Raw genomic sequence first — 23,575 nt, forward strand, 5'->3', positions numbered from 1 at the left:
ATGGGTTACATGGGTGATGGACATTAAGGAGGGTGCTTATTGTGATGAGCTCTGAGTGTTATATGGAAGTGATGAATCACTGAATTTGACTCCTGAAATCAATATTGCACTGTATGTTAAGTAACTAAAGTTTAAATTAAAAAAATAATAGATTTAGGTTTATCAAGGTGTAACTTACATGCAATAAAACTCACCAGTTCAAAGTTTCTTAAATAAATAAACATACCAATATGTACAGTGCTTAGCACAGCAACTGGCTCATTGTCAAGGTCCAATAATCCATAGCTTTTAAATGCTAGCACATATATAGAATGTCTTAAGAGTATGGATTTAGTCTTTCAAGTTGTGTTTCTAGGGTAAAATTTTCTGTAAATTTGATTGTATTAGAAAAATCACTTACTGCCAAAACACATTTCATCATCTTGGATAATCTAAGCACTATGGAATTGTTTTATTCTTAGTCCCTTGGTCTTAACTTGAAATGCTCATCTGTAGCCTATAGTTTATTTAGGCATAGTTCTGGTGATGTCTCTGGGCAATGAAAGCTACTAGGATATCTGTAAAATCATTCCTGTGCACCAGTCCCCCTGTCTCCTCCCTGCTCCTCCTCTTTCTCATTCTGAGTGAGTTTTATTTCAAGTGGCCTCTCTTCTTCACACTGTAATTCCAAAATTATGGTTGTTAGCTAATCCATTCAAGTGTAATTTGAGGACAAACGCAGACAACATTTCCTGTTAAATTTGATCTTTTCTGCATCAACATGGCTAGAATACAAAGAAAATCAATGAATAAAATGAGGACCTCCCATGCTAAAATAAATCTCTGAAGATCTCTCTCAATCTCTCTCTCTCTCTCTCTCTCTCTCTCTCATTCTGAGCTCTACTTGAACCACCCTAATGGAAATTATTTTGAAGAGTATTTTTGTTCTCAGATCTGTCCTATTTCTTATTTTTTTCTTTCTTCCAAGATTTTATTTAAATTCAAGTTATTTGGGGCACCTGGGTGGCTTGGTCAATTGAGCATCTGATTCTTCATTTGGGCTCAGGTCATGATCTCATGGTTTGTGGGAACAAGACCTGCATCACCGCTCTGCCTTGGCAGGGTGGAGCCTGGTTAGGATTCTCTTTTTCCCTCTCTCCACCCACCCCCCACCACCAAATAAATAAACTTTTAAAAATAAGTAAATAAATTCAAGTTAGTTGACATATAGTGTAGTATTGGTTTCAGGAGTAGAATTTAGTGGTTCCAATTTATTGATTGGTAGCAAACTATATACTTATCATAGACCCTGCCAGTCATAAAACATGCTCATATAAATGGAGGATGAACTCTCTGCTAATTATTCTATATAGTTGTCTTCACAGTACATTCAAATTTATTATTAACCCTGAAACTTAGCAGTCACAAAATTTGCTCCGAGTCACATAGTGGACCCAAGTTAGCCTAAATCTAAAAGACTTGTTCTTTCTGTTCTATCATCTTCATATGTAACACTACATCAGCCTAACATTCTAGAACAAACAAAAAGCCAAAAACTCTGTTCTCTTATCTTCATATGTAACACTACATCAACCTAATATTCTAGAATAAACAAACCAAAAGCCAAAACCAACCACTAATTTATTGCATAGAAATAAACATGTGGAGGGGTGCCTGGGTGGCTCAGTCAGTTGAGCGCCTGACTTCGGCTAAGGTCATGATCTCATGGTTTGTGAGTTTGAGCCCCGCGTCAGGCTCTGTGCTGACAGCTCAGAGCCTGGAGCCTGCTTTGGATTCTGTGTCTCCTCCTCTGTCTGCCCTCCCGTACTCATGCTCTGTTTCTCTCTGTCTCTCAATAATAAATAACAATTAAAAAAAAAAAAAAAAAAGAAAGAAAATAGCATGTGGATACTTAAATTATTGATCTATTATAATAATTCATTTTAGCTTAAAATGAGAATTCTTCTCATGTTTCTTGAAGTTATCTAAGTGAGACAAGGGATACGGCCGTGAATTGACCAGCATGTGTCCCTTGGTCATGCATTTCCTTCGATGAACATCTTATGAGGTCCTACAACTTATAATAACTAGCAAACATGATCCTCAAGAATGCAGTGTTGCAGATCCTGGATTTTGGAGCTATCAACTCAAGTTGATAGTCCCAGTTGACCTCTCCATGCCACTTTCTACAAAATAATGATGATATTAAAAGTAGTAATGCCATAAGCTTGTTGTGCAAGGTGAATGAGTCAGCATATTTTTAGAACAGTTAGATTGCGCTAAAGTCTAAAATTTAGAGCCTTGTTTTGGTAAATATTCATGAAGTATAGCTCTTCCAGTTATTAGAAATATAAGAAATGTCTCTATGATTGGAGTGTCTTTCCTGAATTTACCCTTTGGCAGTCAGAAATCTAAAACGTCCATAGTTTTTGAAGCTGCAATAATTTAATTTTATTTAGATTTCTGCATTGTCAACCATATTAACCAATTCATTATAGTATTCAGGATTTGGATATACCCTCCCCCACACTGCCCCCAAAACATACATACATATATATATATATATATATATATATATATATATATAAAATTTAAATTTTAATTTAAATGTATATATTTAATTTACATATTTAGATCCTGAACTTCCTTTTCATTTACCTATTTTGAGTAGATTAAGTAGGAAAATCTTGTTAAAATTACTAAGAGAGCAATTTTCAAAAGTTTCTATCATAATATATCATCTTAGATGTAAAATTAAAAATCTATTACCTTTAATGAGGATGTCTTTGAATACTTCACTTACTCATCTCATATAGAATGGAGATAATTTTCTTAAGTAAACTCAGGCACAACTAAAGAAAGCAAACAAATATTTTGCTTCATTTTCATGCAAATAAATTTCTTTAAATTCTTCAATTTTCTTAGGATTAAACAGGTGGTGGTTCAATCCATGGGAATCAAGTGTTGACCCAAGAATGTAAATGTTGTAGGGATGTGTGCCAGTCTGGTGCATGTGGCTGCAAGGCTGTCTTCCCAAGGACTTCCCAAGTTCCCCCTTCCTTGGGGGTCCACACCTTTATCCACCTTCCTGCCTATCACAGGCAGTCCTGGAGGTGGTACTTTCCAATTACACCATTTGATACCTGGAACAACCAAGAGCAGTCAGAGTTTTTATCTGATAGAGGGGAATGTTCATCCCCTCTATCACAGCCCATTCCCACCCCCAGATTACTTTGATTCTTAGGCAGAGTCAGCATCAAAGAAAATGGCAGAGCAGTAGCGTTTATCTTCTGATCAAGTATTTCCACAGGTTATTTTTTAAACCAAAACTTTATGTTTACATAACTTTGAGAGTATACCAGTTCTACAAGATTTATTAAACAGTATTCCTAGATCCCCTCTAATATCTTCTTTTGTAAGAAATGGTGAGGTTAATGTAGGAATCCTGAAAGTGCCTCTTTAGTTTCCAAATCTGGCTCTGACACTATTACGTGACCATGTATCCCAAGGGTCCTTATCATTAAAATGAGTACCTTCCCCACAAGAATGTGCTGAAGAATACATGAGTAGAGTACCGAAAATATTATGAGCAATACTAATGGTTAAGTAAAATTAAATTACTGTAAAATAACATGAGTAATGTCAAAATTATTTAATTTTAGTTTTATTAAATATTAAATATTTTGTTTAATCATTACAAAATGTATTGCTGTCCCCTGGAATTAACTGTTTTCAATTATTTAGATAATCCTTCTGATATTTACTACCGTATCATTATTTATTCGTTTTTCAGTTTGAGGGATTCATTTTTGTGGAATGAAAATGCCTGACTTCTTGTTCGTTCTCCACTATTACTCCACCATACTCACCCATCCACCTGCATGCACATACAACCTTATGCACTTGCTTCTATCCTTCACCCTTCTAATACAGCTTTATCATACTGTTGATCAGATCAGTATTTATTCTTTACCCTCTTATGACCTTTGGTAAATCGTATTTCCTTTTCCATTCTAAAATGTCATTTGCTGAATTGTCTATGTACTTGTCACTAACCCAACCCAAACTATCTGCCAATTATCTAAACCTCCTTTTTTTTTTTTTTAATGTTTATTTATTTTTGAGAGAGAGAGAGAGAGAGAGCGCAAGTCAGGAGGGGCAGAGAGAGAGGGAGACACAAAATCTAAAGCAAGCTCCAGGCCATGAGCCAACAGCACAGAGCCCGATGTGAGGCTCAAACTCACAAACTGTGAGATCATGACCTGAGCCGAAGTTGGATGCTTAACCAACTGAGCCATCCAGGCGCCCCTAACTAAATCTCCTTTTAAAAATTTATCGACACCAGGAAGTCACTAATTAATGTCATCTTTTTGAAGAAGATTCTTCCAGAGCCATTTTGGACTGATTCCACAGTTGTCATCCTGAGATCTCCCTTCACTGCCATCTAATGATCTTCTAATGCCACTAATGATCCTCAATTCCTCTTCCTGTGTTTGAGCTACCATTTCCTGTATCCCTTTGTTTTTGTTTCCTGGGGCTGCTATAACAAATTACCACAAACTTGATGACTTAAAACAACAGATATTCATTCTCTTACAGTTCTGGAGGCAAGAAGTCCCAAATCAAGGTATTGGTATGGTCACACTCCCCTGGAATCTCTGAGAATAATGTACCCTTGCTTCTTCCAGTTTTTAGTGGCTCCAGGCATGCTTTGCCTTTGGTATTATATAATTCCCATCTACCTCGTCCTTCACATGTCCTTCTCTCCTGTGTCTTACCAAATCTATCACTCTCTGGCTGTTTCTTATGGTGATTCATGTCACTGGATTTAGGGATCACCCCAAATACAGGATGACCGCATCTCAAGATCCTTAACTTAATTAATTGTTAATTATATTTGCAAAGACCTTTTTTCCAAGTAAGGCCACACATTCAGGGTTTGGGTAGACATATTTTGGAAGGAGGCCACACCATTCAACTCACCACATTTTTGTCTTCCTTTCTCATGTTAGTGCTTCAGTTTTGTACAATCCTTTCTCCAACAATAGCTTTTGAGAAAAAGTGTATGGAGGTAAGTTTTGTGAAACTTTGCATGTCTGAAATATCGTTATTTTACATATAAATATTGTTAACAAATTATCTAGGAATAGATATGTGGGTGGATATCAACACCTTGAAAACATTACATTCTTTTTTTTTTTAGGTTTTGTTTTTTGTTTTTGTTTTTTTTTAGTTTTTTTAAATTTATTTTTGAGAGTGAGAGAGAGCATGAGCAGGGGAGGGGCAGATAGAGAGAGAATCCCAAGCAGGCTCCACACTGTCAGCACAGAGCCTGATGCAGGGCTCAAACTCATGAACCATGAGATCACAACTTGAGCAGAAATCAAGAGTTCAATGCTTAAGTGACTGAGCCACCCAGGTGCCTCAACATTACATTCTTATGTAGCTTCAAGTAGTCCAAAGCCATTTTAATGTCATATAATTTTTATGTGATTATTTTTTTCACTAGAAGCATATAGATTCTTTTTAGTCTTTATAACGTATCGGTGTTTTTCTTCTATTCCACTAGCCATGTGGTGGGTCTTTTAATCTCAAAAATTAGGTCCTCTCAGTTCTGTGAGATTTTTTTTTTTTTTAATTATTTTGTTGATAATTTCTTCTCTTGCTCTGGATGCTTAACTTCCAGTATTGTTGTTCCAGGTTTTGTCTTTTTTTTTTTTTTTTTTTTTTTTTTTTACTTTCACCTATTATCTATCCTTTGATCTTTGTGGATTACTTTTCAGGAAATCTGTTTATCCCAGCTGTTGCTTCTATTTTATATTTTCCATATTCAAGAACTCTTTGAATTGTTCTCTGAATTTTCCCTTTTTACAGCTTTATGTCCTTGTTCAGTGGAGACAATTCCGTCTCTTAGCTCTCTGAGAATATTGACAATTTGTTTCACTTTGTTGTTATTTTCCAGAATTTTTCTCCCTGAATCAGATCTCTTTCCTCCAAGTTCTTTTACTTTGTTTTTATATTTCATGCTAACGACTTTCCTTAAATAGGGATCAAAAGAAGAGAAAGTAACCAAACTTACAGCCAGGTGCCTTCTTACAATGTGATTTCCCCTGCTTTTTCTGTTTAAAACTGCATTCTCTTCTCTCCACTTTAAAGGTAATGATTATCAAGGCCCTCTTGCCTAGTCTGTTTATTCTTGGTGTTTTGTGTGGATCTTTGTGCCAGTCTCATTTATGTTCAGAGCAGGGAGGCATCTCTGGTTGGTCATACCTACTCCTGACATTATTTTAGATTTTATTATGACCTGTTTTGCCTCAGGAGTGAGATGGAACCTGTAATGAACACCACCCCTACTCCAAGAACAGCCTCTACTATTCTTATTTTCCCATTCAGGATTCCTTGGTCAGCTTCTGCTTTTATACAATTTAGTGGAAAAATCAGTGGACTAAGAGTCAGGATACATATAAATTGGCCAAATTCTGTTATCAATAATCTTTGAAGTTGGGGAGCAAGTGATTTAGATCCTCTCGTCTCAGTTTTCTCATCTGTAAGATATAAGGAGTTGCACTAAGCCAGAAGTTTCTGAGCTTGGCTAGGTACTAGTGATTCTGAGATACCTAAGCAGATCTCTGCAAGAGCAGAGAGAAATAGGGTGACTCTTTACCCTTTCATCCTTCAGCCAGAGCAGGCCACTTTGGTCTGTTTTCCACCTAAGGTTCTAAGATTTTGTTGTTTGATTGCTTTTTGGGAGATTAGGTTTTCCAGCACCCCTGGTCCCCTGCTTCTTTCCAAATGTTTTTTTTTAAGTAACTGGCTTTGGTGATGTCAGAGGTTCTTTTTGTCCCTGCAATTCTGTGATTTGATGGGATACTCCTATTATTCTGACCTTTGAGATTTGTAATTTGAAGGTTCCACATGGTGACTACTGATATGTTGCATTTATGCCACACAGTAACATTCTCCTTCATAACATGACATGTGGTTTCTTCTGTGGTTCTGGAGCTAGACTGTAGGTGCTAAGAAGTCTTGGCAATCGGCTTAAATTAATACAGAAATATGGTAAGAGACAGGAGGTCCTACACTGAAGGCTTCAAAAAGATTATAATAGCTCCAGCAGTGTAGAAATGGTTCTTAACTTTTTTAAAACCATAGAATATCTCAGCAGGCGAATGCTTATGGGTTAATAATCACTTTACAGCACTGCTGGAAATCAGTTATCCATCATCGCAATATGGACTATGTTGCCAGAGAAAATTTGAGGAGGTTTGAATGCAGAATGTACCAAGAATGCGGCACTAAAAGAGTTATTTCTTCCATCCCATGAAATGTATTTTGGTCTAGCAGATAAATTGCATCATTAGACATTTTTATGCACTGTCTGGCTGTGTACTGGCACTGATAGCTTTTACCCACCCCCAAACCCCATTACAAAGTACTGTAAAACAAACAGCGACTCTTTTGAGTATCAGAAGACTTGGGGGGATAGTAAATAAATGGGCAGGATCACTTCGTACTAAAATATTTTTAGCCAAATAGAGAAAAGGATGTTTTAGTAGACCTTACTAGTGAAGGAGAAGTAGATAATGATAGAGAAATTATGAGAAGAATTGTACAAGTATTATGAGTGTTTTATTTGGTATATTTTATTCTATTTCAATGAAAATTGCAGAATAAATTAAGGTATAACAAATAATTGGAACTCAAAGGGCAAAAAAAGAATCACTTAAATGTCATAAAGAGAAAGTAGTTAAACATGAAAAGCATTATTTTTCTAAACCAAAAAGGATAATTCAACAATGAATATGATCTATGAAATTAATCGAAAATAGGAGGGATAATTTTTATTTGGAAGCATATTTTGTATTACAAAGTAATATAATTTTATGATATATAATCACACAAAAAAGAAGTGTAAGAATATTAGTACTACTTTTCCATCTTTTCTCAGATGGCAATTATTTTCCAAGGTCATGGGTAATAGTATATAGATTAGTGGTTCCTCAACTGCAGTGAGCATCAGAATCATCTGGAGGGCTTGTTAACACACTAATAGGAGATAGCTCAGCATTTCTGACTTAGTAGACTTGTGTGGGGCCCTGTTCCTAACAAGTTCCCATAGATGCCAGTACAACTAGGCTACTGATAAGACATCTGAGTAACAAGGATAGAGTTCAAGGTTACATATTCCTCAAGATATTCATATGGACCTCATGTCCTCATTATATCCTCCTGGTGATTTTGGAAAATATAAAGCGGTTGATTTATACCAACTAATCAAATAAACTCCTATTACTTGCCATAACAGATATGTGATAGCAATGAAACAAACAAATATTGAAGCTATTTGTTTCCTTCTTAATCACCAAAGGTGGAAAATCTAGTTATGTGGCTACAACAAACAGGAGAAAGACTGTCAGGCCAAGGATATTTCTCCCTAGCTCGTTTTCTTTCACCACCATGTTTTACTCATCAGAAAGATAGAGTATGCACCACAAATCTGTGAGTCTTATATCTGTTAATTATTGACTAGAGGAAAGCTTTATGGAAAATGGTGGGTTTCAGCTTTAATAAATAATGGGGTTGATTCTGCCCAATGACAGATGTGTGTAATTCTCATTAAAGTCAGTGGCAGTTACACAAGAGCATCAAAGCAAAAACAGTGTCTTTTACAGAATGTTCTGATTTGGTAAATTATTCACTATCTCTTAAACAGTAGAGACATATGCTATTGTTCTCTGTGGGGAACAGGAAAACCTCTTTTAGGCAGGATGTAGTTTCAGATTTTAGACTTGGAATGTACAACTAAGAAAAGGCATAAAATGTATTCACTCGGAAACCTTTAGATAGGAATTAATAACTGTATTGAAAATGCTCCCAGATATTATGCTGTGGACTGGAAGGCTTAGTGGGTATCTGGATGGGTTGGATATGTGTTTATCTGTCGATTTTCCAATTATGAAGTGAACCTAGTAGTCTTTGCCAAACTGTGGCAATAATCAGTAGCATCACAACCAGTGACTAAGATATCTAAAGGGAACCCCATCACTGTAAAATGTAGATGCAGTTGGGAAGGTGAGTTGGTGTTAAATATTAAGCAGCAAGTTAGGAGACTTTTTAACTGAACTCTGGTACTTATTTTTTTTTTTTTTTCATCAAAGTACCCTGTATCCAGAAATGCTTCAGTTAACACATCTATAAAATGGAGAAAATATTGTCTGCCCATTGGGTCTCCTTGGGATGCTGTGATTAACAATAATGAAAAACATGTTGAAATAATTTTTAAAAAGCACTAAATTATTTAGAAGAATAGACCTTAAAGGAAGCATTGAAATGCCTTCTGTAGCAGCCCTTAGACAACTGAAAAAACTATTACTCTGATTACAAGGCTAGTCACAATATGAGTCGTCTTTAAGATACTCAGTATTTTAGGAGCGTGAGAAATTCTTTTCTTATGCCACTTAATCACTAAACAGGTTGAGATGATACTAACAAAAGATATGAGATACCAAATGCTGGAGGGGATGTGGAAAAAGAGAACCCTTGTGCACTGTTTGTAGAATTGTAAACTTGTGCAGCCATCATGGAAAACAGTATAGAGGATCCTCAAAAAATTAAAAATAGAATTACCATATGATCCAGAAATCCCACTTCTGGGACTATGTCCAAAGGGAATGAAAACATTATTTCACAAAGATATTTGCCCCCTCCCATGTCCATAGCATTATTTACAGTAGCCAAAATATGGAAGCAACCTAAGTGTCCATCGCCAAATGAATGGGGAAAGTACACACTCACACATACACACACACACACACACACACACACACACACACACATCCATACAGTGGAATATCATTTGGACATGAAGATGAGGAAATCCTGCCATTAGTGACAACATGGATGGATCTTATGGGCATTTTGCTAAGTGAAATAAATGAGAAGAAGACAAATACTGTATGATCTCACTTATATTGGAATTTAAACACACAAACAAAAAAGAGATCAGATTTGTTGGTACCAGAGGTAGGGGCTTGGGGAAGGGGAAATTGGATGAAGGTGGTCAAGGAGTACAAACTTCCAGTTACAAAATAAGCAAGTACTAGGGATGTGAATGTACAGCATGATGACTATACTCAACACTGCCGTATGATATATATGAAAGTTGTTAAGAGTGTAAATCCTAAAAGTTGTCATCACATGGAAAAAAATCTTTTTTTCTTTCTCTTTTTATTGTATCTGTATGAAGTAATTGACACTAACTAAACTTGCAGTAATTGTTTTGCAAAATATGTAAATCAAACCATCATCCTGTGCACCTTAACCTTCTACAAGGATGTATGTCAGTTACATCTCAATAAAACTAGGGGGAAAAAAAGAGATGCTGACAAAGATTTGGTTGCACAGGATTATGTCTTCATAATTGTCTTCATCCCAACTGGACATTTCTTTAATTCTTGATCAGAAATGTTTCTTGATAGGATTGAGGACAAACAGAAAAACTTGAAAGAAGAGGCTGTTTTGTGCTTATTCCCTATTTGTCTACCACCATCCTCACTTTCCCTAGAATTATTCCTCATTTTTGAGTATCTTCTTTGGTTAACTGTATTTCCTCAGGTTCTCCAAGACTCTACAATCATCTGGAATTCGCAATAGAAATTTTAACCAGAAATTGTCAGTTAAATGTAATTTAATTAAAAAGATTTAAACCTCAAACTTTCATGAAGCAGCAGTACTTGAAAAGAAAGTGGAAATGAAATCGATGTGGGTTGTTTTCATTCCTCTAGTATTAATGTGCTTTTGTAAACCATGGGAATATTATCTGGTATGGGAGTACACACTGGGGAAGTAGGCAGGAGAATATTCAGTGTGTCCAGCACCAGCTCTGGTGTTGAACAACCTCTAGTAGAAAAGAGAGAGGAAAATACGTAAATGAAACAAGATTTGACCCCTGCACCACGATTTCTCTAGAAATGTTCATGTGAAATGGCCTCGAACCGACACTGATTACTGCTTAATCTGTGGGACCCTCCAAACTCATTCTGAAATGCTGTATAAGTCTCACCCTGTAGACACTGAGACTTGGTTATTTAAATGCAAAGTTTCAAGTTATGGTTAAGCCACCTGCCACAAATTGCTCTTTCTAGGCAGGAGGCATCTATAAGCTGCTTTATTAAAACAGGAATCTTGAGGTCAAAGAAGTTCCTTCTGCTCTCTGAATGCCCTAAATGTGGAAAGGATAACCATGTAAATTTTGTATTAAAGATTTGGTTCATTTGGTGACAGATTTAGGAAAGAGGACTTTTGGGACATAATTTGAAAAAGCCATTGCCTCCTCCTTCCTCCTCTTCCTCCTCCTCCTCTTCCTCCTCTCCCTTCCCCCCACTGTGCTTGCTTCTTTTCCTTCTTTCTTCTTCCACTTCCTCCCCCTCACCTACCCCCCTCTTCCTCTTCTTCATCTTCGTCTTCACCATTTTTTTTAGAGCTATGGACCTTGTAATATCAGATATCATGATTAAATTTCCTGATAGACACACTGACTTCCCATTCTCTGCCAACCTTCTATTACAGGGTTTCTCAAACACTAATGTCCCCTTGAATCCTCTGGTTAAAATGCCACCTCTGATTCAGTAAGTCTGGGATAGGGAGAGACTCAGCATTCACACAAGCTGTGGATGATGCTGGCCCTGCTGCTCAGACGGTAGGCTCTGCGACTTAAGGAAAAGTACGGAGTTTAGGTTCTTACCAGCTTTTGGTTAAATATGGGTAACTCAAAAAGATTTAAATTAAAAAATTTATATTCTAATCAATATAATTTTCCTACAATTATTCTAGTGTACAATGTAGCCTTTTTCTGCACAGTAAGGTTTTGATAGTAAATATAGAGACACTGCAGAAGGCACCATAAAACTAAACACATAAAGACTGAAAGAAAGAAGTCTTATTGGCGAGGCCTCAAAAATGTAAGAAGTAAATCTTTCTGTTGAATTAGAAGGATTGATTTCCAATAGTCTATGTCTTGAAGAAGAGAAGCAGTAATTCCTGGCCTTCATTCTACTCATGGCTTGCAGAAGAACTTGCCATTTTAGCTATTTTATTCACCATGGATCTTTTTTATTAATAGATCTCCATGCTACTCTAAATGTAAAGGAATACTGTTCCCCACAATCCCCTCTCCAAGTTGAAATCAATCCCACTTGTCACCCCCCTAGACAGAAGATGGAAGTTTCACCCCCCAGTGAAATCCCTTCCATCTGAATTTCCTGGGTAGACAAGTCTAAGACCCAACACTGATCACCACCTGATGTAACCTTGTCTAAGCCCATTCTCTGTGACATTACATGCTACTTCTACAGGCAATGTGAAGCATCTGCATGAATGCTTCTCTTTTTACAAGCATTTATTGTCAGCACCATAAACATTTGGACACAATATTCTTCCTTTATAAGTTTTCTGTAAATACAATTAGAGTAGATATAAATCAAAATGATGGCAGTCCTTCTACGGTTTTTTGAAGTTCCCAGGAGTGCTGTTGGGCTCTTTAATTGCTTACTAATGTAAAAATATCATTGTTAGTAAAGCATAAATCATGGCAATTTTGCCCCACTAGAGGCTAAAAGCAGCACAAGAAGTGGTAATTAAGATTTACTAATAGATCTGGCAATTTCTGTAATAGAGGCTTTTAACAAGGTAGGGAAAAATGGCATGTCTCATGCTACAGTGAAGCAACAAAGAAAATATGAGGTTTTCTTCATGCAAAAGAGATCACCTGTTTGGAGCACCTGGGTGGCTCAGTAGGTTAAAGGTCCAACTCCTGATTTTGGCTCAGGTCATGAGCTCATGGTTTGTGAGTTTGAGCCCCACATTGGGCTCAGTACTGGGTGCAGAGTCTGCTTGAGATTCTCTCTCCATACCCCTCCCCCTGCCTCTCCCCTGCTCTCTCTCTCTCTCTCTCTCTCTCTCTTTCTCTCTCTCTCAATAAATAAACATTATTAAAAAAATAAGAGAGAGAAGAAAGAGAGAGCCCTGTTCAAAAAACAGTGACCAGACAGCAGTAACAGTGTTTATTTTTTTTTTCTGGTTCTCTTTTTGTTTTCTTACTCACATGACAACTTATGAATACAACTTGAGGTGGGGAATAGCTTTGTACATTGTATGAACTGGAAGGCTTTTTTCCTTTTCTTTAACAACCAGAAAACTGAAGCCAAGGTAAAATAGCTGGTCTTCACTAGCAGGGAGCAGAGCCTGGACTGGAAACCAGGCACCTGCTTGTCAGTGAAAGACTCCATACAGTTGCCTTGTTGTTCATCAGAGATTCTCAAAAGTTTTCAAACCATGAATGTTCTTCTGTTTTATTCACCCCCGCTCTTTTCCTGTGATGTCTACCATATCTATTTTAAGATATATTGGAGTTGGGCATCATTTATGATATTTGGTTTATATAGTAGGAAACTATTTGAATTTGGATGCTAGGGATGGGAGGGCACCACACCCCCTTCTGAAAGACAGGGAAAAGATTACATCCCTGGACCAGTGCTGATGGCTTCTAAAATAAAAAGAGGGTTCTGTGTTGAGTGAGGAGTTGTGTCTTTCAGATCTGATGTTCAGGAGCTGTAAGCAACAACAAAAAATTTCCTCCTTGATGCAGTTTTAAATCCAATTAGTATTAATTAGAATTATATATACCCACAGGAGGGGAGCCATACTGCAGAGGCCAGCAACTATGGATCTACTTAATACCTCTCCAGCCTTACATGAGGCCTTTCATCAAAGGCTCTCAGAATGTCTTCAAACTATGAATTTTATTTTATTATTTTACTAATTTCTTTTCTTTATCCCACCTTACTTATTCATTTATTCATTAGGTGGAGCACCCGCTACATTTCGTATATCAATGCTCTATGCTAGGAAATAGGGATAGAAGATTATGACCTACATTTTATCTTCCCAGTGGAATTTATATAGTGGAGGAACAATACAGATGCCAGATATATAAACAATTCCATATATAATTGCAAGTTGTGGTCTGATTCATGAACAGAAACCCAGGTGCTGAGAGAGAACAGGTTTAGATATTTGACAAGGGTGATCTGTTGCGGTACATGAGCTAGGGAAAGAGTGCTTCAGATAAAGAGACACACATGTACAACGGGGATAAGTTGAGGGCAAAGTCATCCTATTTGGGGAATTGAAGGAAACTATTCAGTGATGTTGGAACACAGAAAGTGAGAGACACAAGCATTAAGGTGGAAGAGTGGGCAGGGAGCAGATCATGTAGACCAGAGTAAAGAGTTTGAATTTTTGTTTATCTAAAATGAAAAATTGTTAAAGGACTTTAAGCAGAGGAAATGGAGTGATCATTTTAACTTCAATAGATTTCTCCCCTGCAGTAATGGTTATGGGACTCTACGTATGTGGCCAAAGGGCATAGCATAGTATACAATCATTGTGTCCTTGTTAGTTTCCTGGTTTTGATAATTGCTGTAGTTGTGCAAGATGTAACCATTGGGGGGAATTGAATGAAGGGTGCACACACCACTACTTCTGTGTACTATTTTTGCAGCTTCCTGTACATTTGCAATTATTTCAGCATAAAAAGTTAAAGGAATATTTCTTCAGATGCTTGCAGAGAATGGTTTCTAGTGGCATAGGCTCAAGCAGAGACGGTTGAGAAGGCTGTTTCAATAATGTTGGTAAGAGAGGTGGCCAGGACTGTAGCGGTGGCAATAGAGACAGAGAAATGAATGGGGAGATATATAGCCATAGATATAATATTAATTTATTAATAATTATTATTGATATTAATAACAAATGATATTAATGTAAATATTTGTGTATATTTAGGTAGACTGGACAGAACTTACTGGAACATTACATGTGGGCAGTAGAAGAAAGGGAAACCTGAGAATACATGGGATTTTTACTTGAGTAGCTGTCTGGGTTTAAATTGTTGATGTGTCTTAATTTGGGCATGGCCTGGACAGAATTAATGGAGGCTGGGATCTTTAGGGTTTCTCTGAGACAGGTGACCATATATATCAGAGGAGCTCAGAGGACTAGTCTGAGGGTGATGTAAATTTGACAGTAGACAGGTATGTCAGGAGAGAATAGAAGTATCCTAAAACAATGCCCTGGGGGAAATGAAGTACTTAGAAGTCCAAGTAAGAAGGAATAGTCAGTGACATAGGATGAAAAGCAGGAGAGAATAGTGGTATTTAAATCAAAGGAAGAAATTATTTCACAAATGAAGAAGTGCTGAAATGTAAGGGTATTTCTGAAAGTTTGAGTAGGAAATTAATGTTTGTTAGATCTGGCAATACAGTATGTTGATTCTCTTAATCAGAAGAACTTGGAGTAGTAGAACCGGTGAACATTTGGGAGAAGATATGAAGCAGACACCACTTGAGAGGGGAGCAGAAAAATGTAACCACAGCTATAGGGGTCACTGTAGAAACAAAATACTTGTTTTAAGAAAGAGCATTTTTAAATGTTGATAGAAATGGTTAATGGGATGCCTGGGTGGTTCAGTGGGTCAAGCGTCCAACTCCAGTTCAGGTCATGATCTCGCGGTCCGTGAGTGCAAGCCCTGCATTGGGCTCTAGGGTGACAGTTCAGAGTTTGGAGACTGCTTTGGATTCTGTGTCTCCTTCTGTCTCTGCCCCTTCCCCATTTGTGTTCTCTCTCTCTCTCTCTCTCTCTCAACCTCTCTCTCTCTCAAAAATAAATAGACATTAAAAAAAATTAAAAAAAAAATAAATGGTTAATGAGTGAGTGGGAGCCTGATGATGCAGAAGAGAGGAAGAAAATCACTCTGGGTCCTTGAGGAGAAAAGATGGATCCAGACTGTGTAGAGAGAGCGGTGTTAGAAGCAGGGATAGTTTTCTCCACTGAAGCAGGAGGAGGGAAGAAAGATGTCTTTGCAGGTGGATTTGAATTTTGTTTTTAAGAAGATGGAGAAATTCACAGTGCATGATTTCTTTTTTCTCACTGAAGTGTGAGAGAGCTAAGAGAGAAGGCAGATATAGGGAAAGTTTAATGGGGAGAGAAGGATGGGACATAATACTTTCTCATGATGACTGAAAAACTGAGGCTGCCACAGTAGAGTAGTGTTGCCAGTGTGTGTGATTTTCTCCAGAAATATTTATAAAGCCACTGAAGTGAGATTGACAGAAGGTACACAGTAGAGTACATACACCCAGGATTTGGCTTTCGCCAGACCCGTGCTTCTGCAAAAGAAGAGGGCAGCAAGGCAGTGGTGCCATTTGCAGAGTCATCATTATGAAACAGTCACCACCATGACCATAAACATCCAGGGTTCAGTTAAGGCCACGAAGTGGAGGGCATGTTGAGAAAGAGGTTGAGGAGATAGATTAATTTGCTGATCACAGAGGAAGGATTTGAAAGGGAGAGAAAGAAGGGAGAAGTAGATAAATGTCTTAGATTAAATGATAAACCAAGCCATAGGGGATGACTCAGGATGTATGGTTTCCGGAAATGAAGTTTATAAAAAAAGTGCTACAGATTTTTTAGACTATGGTTATATTTGGTGGTTCCAATTCTCTGATTTTCCTCTGAGTTTATGTAAATGTAGGGTGCTAGCCCTACACCCTGGGGAGCAACAGCTACTCTGGAATTGTTATCACACCTTGGAAACCTCACCCATTTTCCCCCAAGGAAACATCAGGATCTTTGTTTATCTCACTTTTTGTTTTTCAATACAGAGCGCTAATTGCACAAAACATAAAAATAATTTAAACCCTCAAGAAGATAGGAAGTTGCATTTTCTTTTCTAGAATGGGTTTATATTCCTAGAATATCTTCAAAAAGAAATCTGAAAGTGCTGTTACAGTCATACCAGCTTATTTTGGTGATATTTGCATGGTACATCTTTTTTCATCCTTAAAATTTCCAGCTTTCTGTGTCCCAAATGTTTAACCAGACTGGTAGTGTTAACCTTTTAATTGGAATATTTCATTCATTGGAACTTGATTATTGACATCCTTGGCTTTATATTTATCATTTTTTTTCCTTGATCTCAGTGATTTCAGTATTCCCTTTTCTCTCCTTTTGTGCCTTTGTAAAATTAATCATTTTATAACTATTCCATTTTTTTTACTCTATTAACTTGTTAGTTACACATTTATTTACTATTTTGTTAGTGGATACCCTAGACACAACATGTGCCTTTGACTTATTATAATCAATTGTTGTGTTTTGATTTTTTTTTTTACAATTTGATTTTAAAATCAAACTATTACTGTGAATAATGGTAACATCTTGGAATTCTCTAACTGTACATATCCCTTCCTGTCCTCTGATTTTTATTATGAGTTTTAATTTTAAATATGTTTTAAAGCCCATAAGGCATTAATTGCCATTGAAATACAGTTACCCACATATTTACCCTTTTTGTTTCCATCTGGCATTGCCTTGTTTCCTTCCGCTTAAAGAACTCCCTTTAGAAGTTTCTTTGATGTAGGAGGTTTGCTAGTGATAAACTCTCTTAGTTTCTCTCTCTCTCTCTCTCTCTCTCTCTCTCTCTCTCTCTCTCTCTTTGGACTGAGACAATTTATTAACCCAGCATTTGTCCCAGTGCTTCTTATTGGCAGCTGGCACCTGTCTGGTGATTCGGTCCAGATCTCTCTGTCCCCGAGGGGTCAGTTTACAGCCCCCATCTTTGTGCTTTTCAACCATTTTCAGCCGCTCCAGGGCTGCAGCCCCTGTCTTGGAGGCATGACCTTGTTTCCCTAGAACTTGTTTCCCTAGATCTTCCCTATGTCATCCCCCGTAGATCTTGGTCATGGAGCTCACCCCAGAGCACCCTGTAGGTATAGGCACTGTGCTATGGAAGCAGCTTGTGTGTAGAAAGAGCTCTCATCAGGGAGCAAGCTTTTTATGCTTGACCAGCTTGACAGTGTCCACCCATACAGGGACTTTCAACTTCCCAGACTTTTTGAGGAAGACTGCCAGAGCTCTGAAGAATTCCTGCTGGTTCACATCCTTTACAGTAACTCCAGGCGTCCTGCGGCCTCCAGGCTGCCAGCTGGGGAAAGGGCTCTCAGTTTTTGTTTTTCTGAAGATGTGTTTATTTTGTCTTTACTTTGGAAGGATATTTTTGTGGGGTGTAGAATTCTAGGTTACCAGTCATTTTCTTTGACTTTGATCGTTTCTGTTGAGAAGTCAATTATAAGTTATTGAGAAAAAAAATCTGTTTTCTGTTTTTAATGTTTTTCTTGGTTTTGGCTTTCAGCAATTTGACTATGATACAGCTCATTGTGTGTGTGTGTGTGTGTGTGTGTGTGTGTTGGTGTGTGTGTTGGTGTTATCTTGCTCAAAGTTCAATGAGATTTTTCATCTGAGAGTTGATGTCCTTAATCATTTTGGAAAACCTTTAGTCATTATGCCTTCAATACTACTTTTGCCTCATTTTTTCTCTCAATAGTTCCCCGTCTACTTGCAGGTTACAACATTTATACTGTATTCCACCATCTCTTACTCATTTTTCCTGAATTTTTTGTTTAAAAAAATGCTGAGCTTTTCTGTTGACTTTCTCCATTCTCTTAACCCTGTTTTATGCAGTATCTAATTGGCTGATAAACCCATCCATTAGGCTCTTAATATTACTTCTTATGTTTTATAGTTCCAACATTTTCATTGGATTCTTTTGATGAATGCTGGTCCTCTGGTGAAATTAGCCATTCTTTGCATCTGTTTTCTCCAGCTTGTTCTATATTTCCTTGAACTTCTAATTAAAATGTCTGCTCAGTGTGGGTCTATTTCTTTTTAATATTATATTGTCCTGTATCTTGCCTTGTTTAGTCATTCCTGACTGAATGCTAAATACCATATATACCTATCCATATATGTATGTGTGTATGTGTGTGTATGTATATGCATGTGTGTAAACTATACACACATGTACGTATAATTAGTTTACTCAGCTTCTATTAGCTTAACCCAGTAGGGGACTGAGTTGAGTCAGGCTGGGTTACAGTTTCTCTCATTCATTCTGTTCCTAGGATATAGTCCTCCAAGGCTTTCAACAAAGAGCCTAGTGTGACCACTTGGGCTCCTCCTTTAATGGGTTTTACCCTAATTTATCCTAATCCTCATCTCCTCAGTAGCCAGGGACTGTCAGGCAACTCCATTCTTCCCATAGTGGCTTTGTAAATTACTTGTTCATCCTCCCGTACAGCCTCAGTTGTGTGTCCTGGGGAGAATCCGACATTGTTTCCGTTTTCTTTTTCTCTTTTCAGAAGCATCCTGACTGTTCACATCCCCATTTGTGTTTCTGCAAAACCACAAAAACCTACCAGTTTCTCTATTCCTGCCTGTAGGCTTGTGCCCAGGCAACTTGCATTCTTAGGTTCTTTCTCTGCCCTGAGAATTGGCAAATGTCCCCAAGGAAAAAAGTTTCCATAGGCTAACAGCTCACTTTTATTGAAGTGTTCCTGTCTCTGAAATCTTGACCCCTTTAGTTCTCATTGCTTTAGCAAAAATCTGATACCTTTACACAGATTGATGGATTGATTTTTTTTTTTTTTTTTTTTTTTTACTTTTTCCAGCTTTTCTAGGTTGTCTTGGCAGGAGTTATGCTTTGCCACAAGCTACTCCATCTTAGCTCAACAAGCAGATTCCCAAAACAATGCCATTTTACAAAATAAATCATCCCCAAGGGGTTTTACCCTTCAATTGAGTGGGGCTGGGAAGTTTTAAAAGCTTTGAATGCTATTTCTTAGTAATCTGGAGTTTTGTGATGCATTGTCCTGGAACAACATTGCTAGCAGCTGGGAACAGTGGTTCTGGCATTGGGGACCGCCGGCCTTTGCTGAGCAGCTTACTGTCTGTGCAACCTTGGCTGAAATACTGTCTCTCTACACTTCACTTTCACCATCTGTGAAATGGGGAGAGAGAAACCTCCCTATGTTTGTAAGGGTGGTTAAGGGGGAATATGTTTATTGATGGCTTCCTTTTGTTACATAAATGCCTTATGTATGTTATCCCACTTTTTTAAGTTATATTTTTATTTTTTTAATGTTTATTTATTTATTTATTTATTTTTTTTTTTTTGAGAGAAAGGGAGACAGAGCACAAGCAGGGGAGGGGCAGAGAGAGAGAGAGAGAGAGATGAGAGAGAGAATCCCAAACAAGTTCTGCCCTGCCAGCAGAGAGCCCCACGTGGGGCTTGATCCCATGAACCATGAGATCATGATCTGAGGCAAAATCAAGAGTCACATGCTCAACCAAGCGAGCCACCTAGGTGCCCCAATGTTATCCCACTTGAATATAGTATGTACCGTAGTACATATTAAGTATTCAATAATGGGTAGCAATATTATCACTTATCTTGGTTACAGCCCAGCCTCTATTTTAACTTAAAGTGAAATAATTCATCACCTCCTAGTCCTCTTCCTTATGCCTTACCCTTTTGACTACAGGATATGGATAATGTAAATACAGGCCACAGATAATTGTTTAACTTATGACGTTCATATAGTTTGTGCTGCACTTAGCAATCAAATGTATGCAAATCGGGGGTGCCTGGTGAAGCGTCTGATTCTTGGTTTCAGCTCAGGTCATGATCTCATGGTTCGTGGGTTCAAGCCCTGCATCGGACTCTGTGCTGCCTGTACAGAGCCTGCTTGGGATTCTCTCTCTCCCTCAAAATAAATAAACTTAAAAAAAAAGCATATAAGTCAACAAAAAAAAACACAATAAATAAAGCTTAATTGTTCATAATTTTGATACTTAGGACAGTGTAAATATGCAGGGTATTTGTCCAGATATTTTCCAAAATCACATAGCTAGTTTTGTATGGGGCCCGAATAGGCACTATATCACCAAAACATCAGAAAGTTGTTAGAGCTAAATCCCTAAAATGCCAGATTTTTCTTTTGATTCAAATGACATGTTGGGCTTCTGCCTGATGAATTTACACCCATGCACTTGCGCATGTGTGGCTCACAGGTTGGGGTGCCCACAGCTTGGGTCTCGGTGGCTCCTGGGGTGGTATTTGCACTTCATTTCTCTGGCCCTGCGTGTCTGATTCCATGACATCTGTTAAGGAGACAGTGGCAGGAAGACATGCATATGAAATCTCAGTGAATATAGGCTGCATTTTAAAGAGCTGAGGCTGCTGTTACCTTATCATTTATTTTGTGGCCTTTGGGGAGTTGACAGGCAATACCCAATCTGTTTCTCATCAGTTCAAATCTCAATATTTACTTTTAGATGTTTTGCTCTAAAAGCTTAAAAAGAGAGAGAGAGAGAGAGAGAGAGAGAATTGTCCTTTTTTACATCTTCAAAAAAGAGATTTGGGTGTTAACATAGAAAGGAAACAAGAGCCATTTTACATATAATGAAAAAAAATATATCAAGAAGAAAAACATAAAAAAATGAAAAAAATCATTACATTAACATAAGCTGGAAATGATCAGTTTTGACATACTTTCTTTGTTACAGTGGCTTTCTTTTTTTTTAATGTTTTATTTTATTTTTTTGAGAGAGAGAGAGAGAGCATGAGCAGTGGAAGGGCAGAGAGAGATGGGGGCAGAGGATCCAAAACATAATTTGCACTGACAGGCTGACAGCGGTGAGCCCAATGCATGACTCAGAACTGTGAGATCATGGCCTGAGCCAAAGTCAGATACTCAACTAACTGAGCCACCCAGGTGGCCCCTACAGTGGCTTTCCATTAGCAAATGTGTAAACCAGAGATTACCTTTCTGCTTTAGTCCTACCCATCCCTGTTAAGAACTGATTTTCAAAGTCTCAGGTGAATCCCAAGATAATTCTGTTAGTACTGAGCGCTGATTACCCAATCAACCAGATCACTAAAGAAGATGTTCCTCTAAATGAAGGTCAGGATTTTAGATAAAGTGGATTTTGAATCTCCCTAATCAAGTTGTCCACATGCAGTAGCAGTAACATCACCTGGAGTTCGTAGGACTGTGCACACTCAAGCTCCACTGAGTCAGAATCTGCATTTTAATAAGACCTCCAGGTGATACCTATATACAATAAGGTTTAAGAACCTTATTGGAGAACCAGTGGAGACCAAACGTTGACAAATTTTTCCTGTAAAGAGCCAGATCGTGAATATTTTAGGTTATTCACGCCATACAGTCTCTGTCACCACAACTCAGCTCTCTTGTAATAGTGTTAAAGAAGCCATAACACATAAAGGCATGTGGTTGTGTTCCAATAAAACTTTATTCATGGGCATTGAAATGTGAATTCCATATAATTTTTACATGTCATAAAATTTTTTGTGTGTTTTCTGAACCACTTATGAATGTAAAAATTATTCTGCGTTCACAGGCCATAAAGAGGAGGTGGCAGGCTGGATCTAGTTTGCCGACTCTTGACATGGTATCATTTATTTTACCTGTCTGGGCATGCTAGTTGCCCTCTGGACCTGTCTTAGTTTGGTTGGATTGCCGTAGCAAAATACCATGGGCCGTGAGGCTTACACAACAGAAATTTATTTTTCACAGTTCTGGAGGCTGGAAGTGTCAGATCAAGGTTTGTAAGGATTGGTTTCTGGTGAGAGCGCTCTTCCTGGCTTGCAGACAGCTGCCTTCTCACTGGGACCTCACAGAGTGGGAGAGAGAGCCAGCGTTCCAGTGTATCTCTTTATAAGAACATTAATCCCATTTTTTTTAAAGTTTATTTATTTATCTTGAGAGAGAGAAAGTGGGGAGGGACAGAAAGAGAGGAAGAGAGAGAATCCCAAGCAGCCTCTGCACTGTCAGTACAGAGCCTGGTGCAGGGCTAGAACTCACAAACCGTGAGATCGTGACCTGAGCTAATAGGAATAATAATCCTATTCCTTCAACTAAGTTACAAGGTCCTCTAGTGCAGATGGTGCTGATTGAGGATCCAGGAATTCAAACAAATTTAAATTACTGGGTTGAGCTTAGTAGTTCTTGATTGCCAACTACAGTGACAGCCTGATCTTTCCTGCTCTTGAGTCTCCCAGTTTGCTAAATGATTTCAGGTTTCCCAAGCATCCTTTTGGTCTATTTCCTCATCACTACTGTCGGTGAAGAGGCGTGGAAATACATCTATCTTCTCTGTGGAGGCATTACCAGCTAATCATTAGAGGTTTGTTTTGAAGAGCCAGTGCTCTGTACTATCAGGCACACAGAAGAGACTTAGGCTCCAGGGAAGGCCCAAACTATATAACCCTTACTATTTCATCTACTTTTCCAATGCCATAAGAAGACCACCTATGCCACTTCCTGTCTTGGGGGCCTTCCCTTCCCCACCCCTCTACTCATCAGATACCTATTTGGCAACCATTGTTAACACAAAGTCTTTGCTTAACAAAGACCTTTCAGTGCATTTTATCTACTATTAATGTTTCAACATTGTCAGCTATCAGTCTTCAATATTAGGTCAAAGTGAGTTGATTCCCTACGGAGCCATTCTGTATTGTTCTCGGTTGTATATTTTCTAATGTTTTGCCCAGTCCCTTTTTAATGACTCCCAAGACAGCTTCTCTCGTTTGCTTTGGGAAATGTTTGCATTAGAGGCTCATGGTGCAAACAGATGGGAACTTGGGTAAGGTCCCTGCAATTCATTCTCAAGGGTTATC

General features: G+C 37.9%; 1 pseudogene; it reads right to left on the reverse strand.

Annotated features, from left to right (window-relative positions):
* Window positions 1-2,922: 2,922 nt before the first annotated feature.
* LOC122232397 lies at window positions 2,923-22,432 on the reverse strand (annotated as a pseudogene).
* Between the last annotated feature and the right edge of the window lie 1,143 nt (window positions 22,433-23,575).

This window comes from Panthera tigris, chromosome D3 (genome assembly GCF_018350195.1).
Source record: "Panthera tigris isolate Pti1 chromosome D3, P.tigris_Pti1_mat1.1, whole genome shotgun sequence".
Taxonomy (NCBI): Eukaryota; Metazoa; Chordata; class Mammalia; order Carnivora; family Felidae; genus Panthera; species Panthera tigris.